This window comes from Cydia strobilella, chromosome 8 (assembly GCF_947568885.1).
Source record: "Cydia strobilella chromosome 8, ilCydStro3.1, whole genome shotgun sequence".
Classification (NCBI taxonomy): domain Eukaryota; kingdom Metazoa; phylum Arthropoda; class Insecta; order Lepidoptera; family Tortricidae; genus Cydia; species Cydia strobilella.
The window spans coordinates 10,879,337-10,891,397 of NC_086048.1; positions in this window are offsets into that span (position 1 = coordinate 10,879,337).

Genomic DNA, 12,061 nt, shown 5'->3' on the forward strand with positions numbered 1-12,061 from the left:
AGGTAGCTGTCACTATCAGGGCTTTTTCCAAGAGCTCGAAATTTTCCTTTTATCAGAACTTGTTGTAAGGAAGGGAAGGAATGATTTTTTTACTGTTATCTTAAAAATATAGACCTACTACTACTACTACTACTTCACTAGTATTGTGGGTAGAGTAAGTGCCCCTACTTAAGGGCTCACGTTGCCACACTAGCTCTGTAGAAAAGAACACTGTACACGTTTTGTAGGGAGACAAAGAATTTGAAGGTTCAACGCATTGATCGGTCTGGCTTTTAATACTCATTTATCTTTATACTCGGCTGCAATTTCAATCTATATCCCGCGGTGTCCCGCGGTGTCGAATGATTAATGAGATATTGGCATTCAGTTTACACAAAGAGTGATTGTACAATGTAAAAGTCAGCGATGGAAAATACTGCTGGAGTTAAGTTTTGTTTTATAATTACGTGGTTTTTTTGTTTAGAGCACGTATAGATTTACGTATAGAATCTACTTTTCAGCACGCTTGCTCGTAATGTAGAACTTATTGAACCGCTTTTAGGCTCATAATCCTAGTAGTCCTGGCGGTTCACCCCGAACTTCAGCAAAATGCTGCAAGTGGTGTTAAAGCTATGAAAATCGGCACGATTGATCTTTAGTCCATATAAATCAATTGGACCCGAAACGCCAAAAAATGAAAGTTATGACGTCATCTTTTTTTGTATTGAAAAAAAATCAGAGACCTATCGTGTGTGGTATTATATGAAAGGAAATTCTGAGCCGGTTATAAAAGTATATCACATCATTACATTTCAATCACGTGTTTTAAATAAAAATAAAAAATTTAAATTAAACTTTTGGTGTTGAAACTAGGTCCATGGGGTCCCAGCGCGCACAAGTTGTTTGCAGAAATCGCGAAGCGTCTGGTTGACGTAACTGGTGACCGAAGAGCTGGCGGCTTCCTCGCACAACGTATCAGCATTGCGATACAGCGAGGAAATGCCGCCAGCATCCTTGGTACAATGCCTCAAGGGCCTATTTTAGATTTAAGCTAGTTATTAATTTCGTTTACGTGTAGTACCACTGTATATATCTTGTATGTAAATAAAGAGTACATAAGTGTACAAATAAAAATAATTTTCAAAACATACCAAGATACGATACGGTTGAATTATGTTTTGTACAATATACCACAAATGATACGTGATACCCTCATATCTAACCCCAAGAAAGCAATTAAAAAAATATTTTTTTTTTCAATATTACAAAGTAACACAGTTCTACTTCAGTACCTATTTTACGAGACTTATAGAACTACTGCAGATACGGTACATATTAATCATAAAATGATACGTAATTCAATTCAATTCAATTATTTATTTCAGGCAAATGCCATTATAATTTGTTAGTAATACAATTAAATTAATCTTAATATGCTAATGTTAGTAAATACACATTCAATTATAAATAAAAATAATTTGGCCAAGCCCGCAGTCACAACTGCGGCAGCAAAGTGTTCCGTGAGTAGGTAATCTATCTACTATCGTACAGTCATCTAAAATAATATGTTACTCTTCGAAGGCCGCAAAAATATCTGACATGGTCTTATTTGTAGAGCCTGAGCGTGTCTCATATTTTTGCGGCATTTGAAGAGTAACATATTATTGCAGGTGACTATACGCATCGTTATGACGCATTAAAGTTTAGGCATATCTCAAACACTATGAAATGATAAAGCTTATTAAATAGTTAAAGCTTTTATCATCGCTTTAGGTATTTCGAACAGGTTTAATTTATGACCCATTTTGTACCTTGTCACAGTGACAATAGTATGAGGTCTCTAGCATACATTAAGAGGATAGGGGACAATCGATTCTCCGCACAAACGTAGTCCTCACTTTCCACCCTAAATATTGACATAATGGAAAATATTTTTACACAATTTGATATATTTTAATCATAGCTATGCCCGACTTACAGGAGTTTTTCAAAAATTGTATGAAACCTGGTTTTCGCCCCTAACTCTTATAATAATATAATATAATCTGGGGGAACGTGGTCAAAGAACCCATCATCACCGAAGGCGACGGTGGACTTCGCGGCGATCTCTGCTGCCGCGGCGTCTAGGATGCACAGAGGGAGGCGTCATTTGATATCAGTGTCGTAGACACCGACTGTCCCTCTTATATCTCACGTCCAGTAGCATAAAATTTGTCTTTATATCTTTATTTACCAAACACCGAAATAACAACAATATACGTCAAAGTTGACAATAAAAATGACAACTTCGTATGTAAAAAACTAAATACGTCAAAAACAGTAAGTAGGTATAAAACCTCATGTTATTATAACCTATGATTGTTGTAGGTATTTAAAACTTATAGACTGGACACGACTCAAAATGAAAAGTCAGTTTTTGTCTCTTAAGTTCGTTTCTTACAAATACCCCTTTACCGAAATTTTTAATAAGAGGTATATGAAAGTAGCAATAAGAAAAAATACATTTTATCTATATTGATTTGAGTTTGCCTGTAGCCGCGGACGTAATGTGACATTCAAAACGTCAGGCCAAAATGATAAAAGTAAGTGCATTCTATTAAATCCCGTTTCAGTATTAAATTATGCGACATTTAAGAGCCAACAGGAGTGGTCATTTCTCCATACAAACGTACTCGACTGTTTCCTCCGTGGTTTTTGAAGCTAGAGCAATAATTTTTTCAACACAGATTAATATTGTCAATATCTGTGTCGGACTGTTTTGCTTTTTTTGATATTTTTGTTTTTTAAGGCGCTAGAGCCCTTCAAACATGGCCAAAAATGGCCTCATTGATTATGCCGCAATGAGAGGCGTGGTATTCAAAACTGATATCAATTAGCCAAAAAATCAAAACAGTCCGACACAGACAATTTCATAATTATTTAGATTTCCAAATTTGGTTACGATTGGTTAAGTTTTGGAGGAGGAAACAGTCGAGTACGAAACCTCGATTTTTGAGATTTTTACACAGGATTTTTCGCCTAAGCTGCAGTTGTCCTTATCGCACTAATTTTAGGGGCGGGGTCAAGTTTCTAAATACGTACACAGACAGAAAAGTGATGGGCAATAGTCGACATTGAATGTCGATAATTTAGTGATGTGATAAGTTATCGATAAACCATAAAAAAAGTCGCGATTTGCCTCTTAGTAGGCGAAGTATGCAAAGTGAGTATGCACTTTGGCCCCAGGGGATATCGTAACACTATTTATTATTCCTTGGTTCATACAAAGCTGAGCTGACACACTAGCTACGAGATCAAGTCCTGACTACCCCCCAAAAAGGAAGGGGAAAAGTCGGCTCCTGCGGTCCAGTTTGCCTCTATTTCTACCTATCTGTTGCTATGAGATCAAATTTGGTATAATTTTTGTGTAAATTAGGGACGAATAATTTATTTTAGAAATAATAGTTTCACATTTTCATACACGAATCTGAATATATGAACGCTGGATATTGGTCACTGATTTGCTCTTTAGAAGCAAATTGTGGCGATTTGCACTAAAAATTAATTACCTACAAAATTTAGTTTATTTATTCTTTATTTAGAAAAGTATCAGTTATAAGTACGTATTCATACATTTGAGTGTAAAAAAATTTTAGTAATACTTTGGTTAAAATATTGCTTTAAATTTTACAATTTTCACTATTATTCTAAAATTTATTTTAAACAAAGTATTAATTTTATTAAAACTTTTATGACGTGATCTTGTTAAGTATGTATAAAATAATATTTAATACCTTTAAAATAATATCTGTCTGTCTGTCTGTCTGTCTGTCAATCTGCCTGTCCGTCTGTCACCAGGCTGTATCTCGTGAACCGTGATAGCTCAGTTGTAATATTTACGGATGATGTATTTCTGTTGCCGCTATAACAACAAATACTAAAAATAGAATAAAATAATTATTTAAGTGGGGCTCCTAAACAACAAACGTGATTTTTTGCCGTTTTTTGCGAAACGGTACGGAACCCTTCGTGCGCGAGTCCGACTCGCACTTGGCCGTTTTTTGTTAATAGCTTTTGAACTTTTTTTATGTGGGAATAAACGCTTCGAATACATTTTTCTAGACATTCTGAATCCAATGAGGTATCATACGTATTTTTAGGAGTTAGTATCTCTATTAGTGGCAGCCGTACAAGCCCAATTTCAAAGAAAAACCGCAAATCGATGTACAGGTTAGCAGTTTGGCACACGCATACTAAGAGGTCAAAACAAAATTCTTGACCCGCAGTTCCTAAAAAAAAATCCCTTAGGAGGGGTATGCTGAAACATTTTTTTTGTATGGAAAAAAAACTTTTTTTTTCAAAAACCTATCGTGTGTGGTGTGTGGTATCATACGAAAGGGCTTTTGGAGGCGATTCTAAAAGTATACCACATCATCACATTTTAGCCATTTTTGTTTGTAAATTAAAACAAATAGAATTTTCAAAACATACCAAGTTTGGGGTCAAGTTAAAGGGTTAAGGAGGTATTTTCCGTCGGATATATGGATATTACGTATCATTGTATGATTAATATGTACCGTATCTGCAGTACAGTTCCATAAGTCTCTTAAATAGGTATTGAAGTAGAACTGTGTCACTTTGTATTGAAAAAAAAAACTAAATAATATTTTTTTAATTGCTTTTTTGGGGTTACATATGAGGATATCACGTATCATTTGTGGTATATTGTACAAAAAAAATCAGCCATATCGTATCTGGAGGAGCCCAAACTAGGTATGTTTTGAAAATTCTTTTTCTTTCAATTTAAGAAAAAACCGGTCAAGTGCGAGTCGGACTCGCGCACCGAGGGTTCCGTACATTACACAATTTAAACAATGTATTTTTATGTGAAACGTGAGTGAAAGGTAAATTGCAGTTTACGATTTATAACGTATTAAAAAAAACTAACTAGATCTCGTTCAAACCAATATTCGGTGAAAGTTTGCAAGGTAATGTACATCATATATTTTTTTCAGTTTTATCATTCTCTTATTTTAGTAGTTAGAGGGGGGGGGGGGGGAGGGGACACACATTTTACCACTTTGGAAGTGTCTTAGAAACTTCAATATCAGAAGACCTATCCATATCCTATACACACGTATGGGTTTGATGAAAAAATTTTTTTGAGTTGCAGTTCTAAGTATGGGGAAGCCCCAAAATTTATTGTTTTTTTTTCTAATTTTGAGTGAAAATCTTAATGCGGTTCACAGAATACATCTACTTACCAAGTTTCAACCGTTCTTATAGTTTCGGAAAAAAGTGGCTGACATACGGACGGACAGACAGACAGACATGACGAATCCATAAGGGTTCCGTTTTTTGCCATTTGGCTACGGAACCCTAAAAATCGCTAAAATGTAATGATGTGGTATATTTTCAGAATCGCTTCAAAAAGCCCTTTCGTATGATAGATGAGAAGTATACGATAGGTTTAAAAAAAATTGTTTTATTTTATACAAAAAAAAGGTTTCAGCACTAAGGGAATTTTTTTAGGAACTGCGGGTCAAAAATTTTGTTTTGACCTCTAGTATACGAAATATAGTGTAAGCTGTTCGCATAAAAAAACCACAAATCGATGTATAGTATACGTGTACCAAACGGCTAACCTAGCTGTACATCGATTTGTGTTTTTTTTATGCGAACAGCTTGCACTATATTTTTCACCACCTTGAACCTTTTGTAGACTAGACTATTGTCCCAAAATATTGGGTTTCATATTTATTCCGACCAGAATTAGGAGCTCTTCAAATATACCAATTTTTATCAAAATCTGACTCATAAATAAAAAAACGGACCACTAATAAAACTGTATAATTACATCAAAGTAAGAAATATCACATGTCACATGTTTCTTTATTATGATAATTTTATCTAACCTGAGGCTTTCTTTTTTTCTATTCAACGGAGCCGGAGAGCGGCAAATTTGTTTTTCAAGAAACTTGCTCGAAAGATTTTATTTCATGCAGGTGTACTGAAGGAAAAAGGCCTATATTGTTCCCGCAGGAGTTATAGCTTTCTTTTTTAATTAGGTATGTCACTAATTCATACGAACCAAGTAAGTTATAAGTAAAATACTTTGTTTAAAATCAAGGTATAAGGGAGTTTTACTTTTAAAATACTTATGACTATAATTTAATATTCTTGTTTATGATATTTAAAAATATTTAATTGGATTAATTTAACAGCCGTTATCTTGTATGTTTTTATACAACAATGTTTTCTTGTATGTCCATGTTATGTTATGTTTTTTTACTCTTCTGTAACTCGAAATGTTAATTAGATTGCAGGTTGTAGAAGGATATTGAATTTAGTTACTTAAAACGCGAGCGGCGTGAGGCCGGCGAGGAGCGCAAATAACGTGCGCGTCTGTGTTCGTGCACCACACACACTGGGATAGTCCCTCGGTACGCGGTACCGCCCCCGTCAGCGCGACGGCGATATTCTCTTTCAAATCTCAAAATTGAGTTCGGGCTCGGCTCCTGTTGGCTCTTAATTTATCGCCATTCTCTCGAACTCGCGCTGATTGGTCACGGTTAGCCTAACATACTCCTTCTCGCTTCATCATCATCATCATCATCATTTTTATTCAAGAACAATATTACATTGTGTTTGAAATCTTAAAACTAGGCACATGCACACAAAAAAAATTATTACAAAAACAAACATCATAGCCACCAATAAAAATATTAATAAGACGTAATCAAAAAAAAAAGTAGAAATTACCAAAATAAACATGAATTAGTCAATTATAAATTTTATATATTATAAATAATAAAGAAAAATGTCAACGATTAAAAAGTAAAAATAATTAAATTAAATCAGTTACATGTCAGAATAAGAAAAAAATTATTAAGAACAAAATGTCAACGTTAAAATCAAAAATTAAATTAAAAATTAAAGAGTAAAAATTAAATTTAATTAAAAGATATAATTAAGAAAAAAAAATTGAAAATATATATACATACAAATTAACTCATTTAAGTAGGTATGTAATATTATTATTAATTCCCTATGTCACACTGAAAAAATTGCTCATCGTCGCACCTATCCTTTAACTCTAGCAGAATACCTACAGTGAAAACTAGTTCCACCTAGTAAAAATGCATTTTCCCGAAAAGTCAAAACTAGTTTTAACTGCAATCAATTTGAAATAATTATTTATTTATTTACATACATTATTGGCATGAACTTGTGTTGTACCATATTGTATAAATGACCATTAATTTGTAATATGTATTAGGTTCCTAAATCATATCTGTCCATCACACAACCCTTATCCAGGGGCCCTATTCGAGATGCACAACTGTCAGTTTCGGCTTCAACATCAGTTCAACAGTGGAATGAATCATTTGTTCATCAACTGTGGAAAGTATCATTTGGTTGTACACCAAAACTCATTCATTGAAAAAATTATGCAACAAAAATCAACTTTGTTTTCTTACTACTATACGGTTTAAAATGGCTCTGAACTCTGCGTGGTTCGGTTTGGTTTCGTTGTCACCTAACTGTGGATTGCTAATGTCAAATTTACCTATTTGACAACACACGATTTCTTCCATTCAACTGAAGTTCAACACGAAACGTCACTTAACGCATGTCGAATACCGCTCCAGGTTTACTTAACAGTATAATTTGACTAATCAGATACTGTACTGTCAGTCATAGTCAAAATTTTAAATCATCAACACTATTAAATAAATATTAAATTAATTTATCTAGCTATCTACGAGTTAGTAACTCTATGCACATATAAATTCCACAAACAAATTTACTAAATGACTTAAATATGTAAAAAATCCCGTTCCAAATTTAAACTTATTTCTATTCGAATAAGGTTGTTTTTTTAAGGTAATAGGTCAACCATTGTAAAGTACAGAATTACCAAATACTGATTCCCTAAGTAACCTAAGATCAGGCTGCAGTCAAAAAACTAGTAAAGGTTACGTTCGCGTTATCCTGATAATTTTTCCGCCGTCTTCATGCTCGTTTTAGTTGGTTATTGTCGGGTTAGCTGCCTGCTAGCGAGTTTTTGCGAAAATCCCCAGGACAGAAGCGAATATTTTTGTATGGAAACTTGCAACTTTAAATGCATTTTTTATCGAAACTACTGCAGTCTAAAATGAAGTCAAAATCAGTCCATCGACTCAATTTTTTGCAAGCTTTCTAATGGTATCCCACACGATTCTTACAAATGAAATAAAAAATCTGGTTACCCCTCTCAACCCCCTAAACTTCCTCCTAAAATAAGAAATAAGCGGTTTTGACTTATTTACAATAATAGTGGTGGTAATTGCTATAACTATTTAAAAATTTAGGTATCTACGTCAAACGGTCTCTGAGAAAAACGCATTTAACTGATTTGCAAGATCGAAGTGATCCCATAAGTGTTCCGTTTGTCAAAACAAAGTTTTGCACGGAACACTAATATACATCACATTTAACTATTTACATAACGAAGACTGCCACATTCCAAACACTACCGCTGTTCATGCAACAGCACCAACCAACCATTCATAATCCTTTAACTGCGCGTTTTCATCAGTTGGTACAGTTTGTTTAGTTTTTCACACAAAATATCAAGTTTGGGCTCCTTCAGATAGCTAACTGATTTTTTTGTACAATATACCACAAATGATACGTAGTATTTTTCACATTTAACACCAAGAAAGCAATTTTGAAAATAATTTTATTTAGTTTTTTTTTTTCAATATTTCTTATGTGTATAATTATTAAATATTATGAAAATTAAAAAAAAAACAATGAGAATTATTTTCAAAACTACTTTCTTGGGATTAAATATGAGGATATTAGGTATTATTTGTAGTATATTTCACATAAAATAATTCAACAGTATCGTATCTGAAGAACTTGGTATGTTTTGAAAATTATTTTGTTTTTAATTTAAAACACGTGACTGAAATGTAATGATGTGATGTATATTTTTAGAAGTGGCTCAGAATGCCCTTTCATTTAATATCGCACACGATAGATTTCTAACCAAAAATATATTTTTTTCCATACAAAAAAAGACGTCATTACTCGTCTCCTCTTTATTTAAGTTTTTGGTGCTTCGGGTCAAATTGATTTATATGGACTAAAGATCAATCGTGCCGATTTTCATAGCTTTAACACCATTTGCAGCGTTTTTTGGCGAACCGCTATCACTATAGTCCCCGGCAAGTTCGGTTCTCCATACAAACGTAGTTACGCTCTCATTTTAAAACGACTAGCTAGATTGCTCTGAAACTTAGTACTTACAATAGTATAAGGTATATCTAGACCTGAAATTAGTTTACTTCAGATACCATAGTAAAAGAAATACAGCGAATTTAAGTTTTTCATACAAAACTTGCTTTTGCTCTATTTCGATTATTTTATATACTATAGCTAGTGTAGGTACGCGGTGTAGGTACTGAGGCCGAAGTTTTGGTATCATCCGAATTTCCGATCCCTGTTCATCATACATAGCCGTTAATCACTAATAGTGCAGATTCACTATACGAGTTTTCGCCCGGGTCATGGAAATTTATTCCTGGCCCGCGGTCTATAAGCTCTTCGTAGCACCACTAGCCAACTGCATTAAATTTTATCACGCTATTCATAACTAGGAAATTGCTTGTATGCTTTTACCGAGAAATACAGTAAAAACTTGTAGATTTTTCTTCAACAAAAGGATTTTTGGTCGTGTCTATTTCAGTGCGGGTTCGTGACAAAAGGGTATCGTGAAAAGATTCAACATTTTAGACAATGGTAATAAAATCAGTTTCGTGTAGATAAATCGGGCATTCAGTGAAATTATCGTGCGATAAAGATGGTGAGCATCTTATCAGTATTTCAAATGAAAGTAGCTTCAGCGTAGCAGGTAGCTCGATTAATAGCTTGATAAGCCCATATTTACTAGAAAGAAAGTTTTACAAGCCCGTTTTCACCAGAAAGAATTTTTTTTTCAACTAAATTTTAGTACACTCCTGGTATTAAATATCGACACGGACAAAGTGCCAAAAATTATGTATACACGAGCTTATTGTTTTGAAAGCATCGCAACGTTTTGTTTTGAAAGCAGCGTACGCAAAATTGACAGACGTTACGAACAATAATACTGCGGTATGATAAAGAATGTAAAAATTGTGTGAAATATTATCCTGCATCCTGCAATATCGACTGTACTGTGAAAGGTTAACGCAGAAACCCCATTTTTTTCGAGAGCAACCCTAACTGAATATAAATAAAAAGCTGAAACTGAATAATTCTACTATCATTCATTTTATTATATTCTACGAGTATTATTTTAATGCCATGATATGCCGGATTCTCCACTCAATAAATTCTTGCACCAGTGAGTATGGCTAACGTTGTGTGATGTCAAAATCTGTCAAAATTATTATTGCTGTTCAGTATGTAATTTAAAGGGTGCATTGCTCCTGCGAGTTAGCTTATTTATTTATTTATTTATTGAGAAGTTCAACAGCGCAGTTCAAAACATGAGAACTTAAGCATAGCCAATAAGAGAACTCTCTGGAATTTATACAAAACAAAAATCATCTGTGAGTAGACTTATGACTTGTGCTGTACAAGAATTGTTAATATAAATTAAATTGTAAATCTTAATACGATACAAAGAAAAAGAGAATAAACATTTATAGTAACTGCAAACTGGAAATTTCCTAAAATATGTTGATAAAGTTCTAATTTTGCGTAAACAATAAATAAAAAAGTATTAATAATAATATACGAGCGAATTCATTAGTTTGCATGCATTTAATTTATTGCATGCTTTATTTTCAATATTAAGTATCACAATATTATCATTACATCAATGTTCAAGTACAATTGCATTTTATTCCCCTTATAGTCTAAAATAATACTACAGATTTCTGCACCTATGAACAAGAAAATTCTAATTTGTTACTTTTGCACCATCTATACAAATAATGCAAGATAGCAATTATCAAATTATTTTGTCACTCACGAGCAGAAGTTAATATTTCTTCTTTCTTTAAGTCCTGGGGAATATGTATGTATTCATTCTCATTATGGGGAATATGTATTATGGGGAATATGTATGTATTCCCTCTCAAATTTTTAACCGACTTCAAGATTTCAAAGGAGGAGGTTCTCAATTCGGTTGTTTTTTTTTTTTTTTACTCCATAACTCCGTCATGTCTGGACCGATTTTGAAAATTATTTTTTCGATTGTAAGTATATACATACAGATTGGTCCCGTTTTTGTCAGAAAGCAGACATCATTTAATATAAATTTGATGTCAAAGTGTACTACAGAGCAACTTGATTCCTGACCCACCAGATTCCAGACCCAGTAAATGTGAAACCTTTTTGCATTTATTAGGGTGACTTCTATACAAGTTATTGCCATTACATGGTAATTGGCCACTCCTAACAAATCAGAAAGAAACTAGCCAATAGAAGTGTTATTGTTCAGAGTGGCCGATTACTATGTAGTGACCAATAATAATAGCAGTCACCTTACTTCATTGGCATTTCATTGATTAAAAAAAAAATTGACATTGCCACTTGCACCATCCCACTATCCCGCGTTTACCCATTAAACCGTTAAACCAGTGTCAAATTGTACTGGTAACCATGGTAACTCCAGGTTTAACCGATTAACCCCGGGTTAGTGGCATGGTGCAAGTGACGCTTACCGTGAAAACGGTCTGTCAATCAATACGTTTATTTCAGACACAACTGTCTTATACACAACACATACAAGTTGAATTTAAAAATAAATAAAAAACATTATAATTTAACATACACAATACAAACATACCAAGTCGAATAACATAAAGTAACATTAAAATATAAATAAAATAGATAGAAATTCAAAATTCAAAAATTGTTACAGTGGGTCACAAGACTCACAAGTCACAAATCAGTTTGTTCGATCGATTGTAAGTTTGAATTGGCCTCCAGTTCAATCACGAGGTCTGAGAAAACAAAATGTCACCCCGTAGTGCACACCCTCCCGCGTCCCTAAGGCCCAAGGTTTTCGTGTTGGCGTGACTGATTGACCGAGCCAAGATCTTCGTTTCAGTTTGGGCAAAAA